Genomic DNA, 5,529 nt, shown 5'->3' on the forward strand with positions numbered 1-5,529 from the left:
AATTAGTTGTAAGTCATTTGTCATAATTTTTACCTCATATTATTAATATTTAGAAATTAACTGTAATAAAAGAATAGTTATAAGTCCTCATTGTAATTAATTATTCAATATATCATAATATATCAATAATATTTATTCAAATCATTATATCATAATTATCAAAAAACTGAACACTTTACAAGCACATAAGGAAACTACTACAAAGATGCATCAACAACAAAGAATGGACATTATCGTATATTATGTCAGCAATATACAAAAAAGGAGATCGAAAACAATGTGATAACTACAGGGGTATTTCCGTTACACCAACAATCAGCAAAATATACGGAAGGATCTTAAAAAACCGAATAGAAGACGAATACAAGGAAATGGAAGCAGAAGAACAAGCAGGATTTAGAGCCGGAATATCTACAATTGATCACCTTTTTGCAATCACACAAGTCATGGAAAAGAAAACAACGGTTAACCAAGAGATTCAGTCCGTATATATTGATCTGAAAAAGCCATACGACAGTATACCTTTGGTAAAGTTATGGGAGGCAATGGAGAATACAAATAAAAACATAGAATGTTGTTTTAAAGCTATTTCCTTGTGGCAACGTATTTTGACAACGACACCCGACTTGGGCGTCGAAACGTTAATAAGATCATTTTTTGGTAAAATTGTGGCCATTTCCCATTGAAAATAGTTGATTATAAACATAGCAATCATAAAAATAATTAAAAATTTTTATAACAATATGACCACGAGAATTAAACAAGGAAACAAACTCACCGAAGGATTTCTGACAAATAAAGGGCTCAAACAAGGATGCTGCCTCTCAACACTTTTTAAAATATATTTGGAACAAGCCCTTAAAAATTGGAAACGGGAATACAAGAACATGGGACTCCCACTAAATGACCATACACTATAATATATACTCTTTGTTTCGCAGACCACCAAATACTAATAGCACAAGACTACGATGATATTTGTTACATGTCAAGAAAGTTAATAGAGGAATACAGAAAATGGGGAATAGAGATTACCATAGGAAAAACCAGATATATGAATATCGGTGGAATGCAGCAGGACTTGATACTAGAAGGAGGAGAAACCATCAGTAAATGTAACGAATATAAATACCCGGAGCCATTAAAGAACGAAATACTCAGGGCAGGAAAGCAATTACGGTCCTAAACTCAGTACTCTGGGACAAGCAGATAAATAACCCAAACAAGAAAAAGATCTATAACGCCGTAGTGAAGAGCATTATAACATACTCAAATATTTTCAATGGGAAATAAGCCGCAATTTTACCAAAAAGATGATTTTATTAATTTTAAAAAATTATGTTATTATTTATTATTTTATTAATTATTTTAATTAATTTTATTAATTTTTATTTATTTTTTTTTTAATTTTTTATTTTTTAAATTTCTTTTCCCATTGAAAATAGTTGATTATAAAAATGCCACAAGGAAATAGCTTCAGAACAATATTATAACATACAGCTGCGAAGTATGGCCTATGAAGAAAAAATCAAAACGAATGTTAGAAGAGGTCAGGATTTCTGGAGAAGAGCTGCAAGAAGAGAACATGTCACCAATGAACGGATACGAGAAATAATGAAGGTCACACATACAATAAATGACGAAATCAACGAAATACAACTACGATGGTTTGGTCACGTACAAAAAATGCACGAAGACAGAATCCCAAAAAAAGTACAAAACTAGAGACCGCAAGGTAGAAGAAGAAGAGGTAGACCGAGGAAAAGTTGGCAGGCAGGAATAAACAAAGCCATGGATGAAAGAGGTCTGCAAGTATATCAATGTGCGGACAGAGAGGAATGGCGAACGGACATCGGTAGAAGGAGAACGTTGTAAACCGATATAGTCCAGGTAATGAAGCTTAAAATAGGAAAAAAGCTCACAACACCCCATCTCGGGGGTGAACATTTTTTTATTTTATTTTGACAGCAAAAATTGGTAAAAACATTCATTCTAAGCAAAAAACGTTATATCCTTTTTTTGATAAAATTAATAGTTTTCGATTTATTCGCTATCGAAAGTGTTAGTTTTATATCGAAAAAATCAATGTTTTTAATAGGTTTTTTGCTAATAAAGTTTTCGTTTAATTAAAACAACTTTGCTTAACAAAAATATACCTTGTGAAAAAATAAACAAAATCGTTTTTTTTTTCGTTATTTTCTTTAAGACCAATAGTAATCGAGCTATACTTTATTATAATATGTTAGCTCTTCTTCGTCAAATGCTAAATATTGTAGTTTCAAAGTAAAAAGACGGGAAAACTATAATACATAAAAGTTATTTTTACAACAAATACACAAATTTACAATATATACACAATACAAATTTACAATAAATAAAAAGTTATTTTTCACAGGCTGTTTTGTAATAACGTATTAACGAAATTAAACTTGCCATAGCTCAAATTGTGGGTTTTTTAATTTACTAAAATTTTCTGTGTAAAAGTTTTTTTCTAAAATGGATATCCTAAGCTGCAAAATTAAAAATCTTTAAAAATTGCAAATTTGACAAATGAAAAACGTCATAAATAAAAACCGCACAAAATTTTTGGTTACATTTTAGTAGAAACTAGCTGACCCGGTGAACTTCGTTGCACCTTAGATAGTGTGTCATAATTAGATAATCTGTCATAATTTTGATTATAGATCAGTTGCTTGAGCGTAATGGCTAAAAATCAATTACTCAAAATCAACTGCTCGAAAATGAATTTCTAGACATGAAAATTGATCGAAATGCAATTTCCTCGAATAAAAAAGAAAATTATATGTCCAAATATTTTATGCAAAATTTGTAAGTATGGTCGAATGAAATCCGATAGTTTTAAGGCATTCCAGAAGCCGCTACAGATAAAATGTTTTAACAACTTATTAATCATTCAGAATTAGTCGACACTTATTAAAAGTTAAAATAATTAAGACAATAACTGGACGATAACGATTTAATGAGTGGAAAACAATTAAAAATTATTTTGCACATCATATTTGAGACAGTATTTGGTTGAAAAGTCTCATTTTTGCTGGCCAAAAATATATTAATTTGTCTGGACTAAATTACAGTTCTGTTTATCTTAAAAGGAATATGATACTATCAACATTCACACAGTGTTGCCAAACTGGATTTTGTTATTTTGAGTCTAAATTTTCCCAGCGATCTCCGAGGGTACAATACATAAGAAAGATACATAATATGACAAATTATATGATATTCCACGTATACAGTACGTAAATAGTTCAGCTGGACATAGGGAACATACAATATATAGATTTAGATACATAAATACATACATTGTATTATATTGAGATAATTGAGGCAACTGAGTTTTCTCGATGACAATATGGTTGTTAGCATTAAGGGGCATTAACCTCAAAATTTACAAATCATTTCGACTGACACAAATAAACGTCAAAATATGAGAATGTAGTAGGTAGCTAAATATTTTTGGCCTAAGAGAATGGAAAAACTGTTTAGGTTTTAAAGTAAAATAAATTTTATTATTTTAATTCATACCTTAAACTTTAACTACACGCGCTGGCGTATTTTTGTACGCCACATATAAGAATTCTACTACAAATGAATTTAAAAATTTAATTTTTGTCTTTGTTTATTTATCTAACCTATCACTGGAATGTGCTTTACACTGGATTTAGTTTCGTTATAATCGGCATTCTAAGAAGATCTTAATTTACAATTTATTATTTGTTGTTTCCGGTGGTGGATAACATACGCCACAATTATAGTAATACAATGAAATATATAAGTACATATTTCAAATGTTTTTTAGTCATTATGGCACAAATATATTTTTCTTTATAAACAATACTTTTTCTCAGGTAAAAAATAACGTTTCAAAAAAATATTATTAGCAATTTTATTTATCATGGAATCAGATTCCAATTATATATCCCAATTTGCTTACAGAGAAGGAACTCCAAGTATCCGCTGACGCCGAGTAAGGTTTATAACAAACAAATAAGTGTAATTTTTCAAAAAAAAAACAAATCCGCTGTTTTTAAGTATATTTTCTTGTGGCGTATAAAGAACGCCACGCGTGTAGTTATGTTATATTTTAATGTGCGGGTAGTTAAAGGTTAAAATTCTAAATATTAATTAATTATCACAATAAAAAAAAATATTATCAATCATTTAATACATGCAATAATGTACATGATATTTTTCGTTAGTTCATCTAATAAACATAAATAAACTGGATGGTTTGCCCACGCGAAAGCAAGATTTTTTGAAAATTCGTAAAATTAAAAAATTCATATTTTATCCAATTTGAGTCCAAAAGTTAATCTGTTGCACTTTTCTTTTATGAAATTTCCCATTCGTTCTTCTTCTTTGCTCAGAATTTTGCTACGGCTTACGGTTCGCTATTTCGGAAAGGGACTGCGCTAGAGAAGAAAAAATAGCAGCGTTTTGTTCGGAATTCAGCAGGAAATCTAATGGCCAAATTTCATGAAAATCGGTGAATTCGTTTCGGAGGAGTATGGCAACAAAGCCGTTCTCGAGTTATTATCAGTGTAACTAACATAACTCGACTTTCTTTTATATATATAGATGTAAAATATTTAAATGGCTATTAAAAAATAACGGTTGAAGATAAAAAAGTGAAAATTTAGGATTGTATGTATCTTTTGCTTCTACATCATACAAAATTAAGAAAAAACGGTTTGTCAAAAAATTTAAAAAATATATCAGGGGGGGCAAGCCCCCTTATGACGTGCGGGCATGAATTCAGAGTTATGCCTATTCCCAGTCCGGTAGAATACACGTGTAAAATTTCATAATAATCTGATAAGCCGTTCTCGAGTTATTATCAGTGTAACTAACATAACTCGACTTTCTTTTATATATATAGATGTAAAATATTTAAATGGCTATTAAAAAATAACGGTTGAAGATAAAAAATTGAAAATTTAGGATTGTATGTATCTTTTGCTTCTACATCATACAAAATTAAGAAAAAACGGTTTGTCAAAAAATTAAAAAAATATATCAGGGGGGGCAAGCCCCCTTATGACGTACGGGCATGAATTCAGAGTTATGCCTATTCCCAGTCCGGTAGAATACACGTGTAAAATTTCATAATAATCTGATGAGCCTTTCTCGAGTTATTATCAGTGTAACTAACATAACTCGACTTTCTTTTATATATATAGATGTAAAATATTTAAATGGCTATTAAAAAATAACGGTTGAAGATAAAAAAGTGAAAATTTAGGATTGTATGTATCTTTTGCTTCTACATCATACAAAATTAAGAAAAAACGGTTTGTTAAAAAATTAAAAAAATATATCAGGGGGGGCAAGCCCCCTTATGACGTACGGGCATGAATTCAGAGTTATGCCTATTCCCAGTCCGGTAGAATACACGTGTAAAATTTCATAATAATCTGATGAGCCGTTCTCGAGTTATTATCAGTGTAACTAACAACTCGACTTTCTTTTATATAGGTATATAGATTATTCCTGCCATCGTCCTTTACA

Source organism: Diabrotica virgifera, chromosome 7, assembly GCF_917563875.1.
Source record: "Diabrotica virgifera virgifera chromosome 7, PGI_DIABVI_V3a".
Taxonomy (NCBI): domain Eukaryota; kingdom Metazoa; phylum Arthropoda; class Insecta; order Coleoptera; family Chrysomelidae; genus Diabrotica; species Diabrotica virgifera.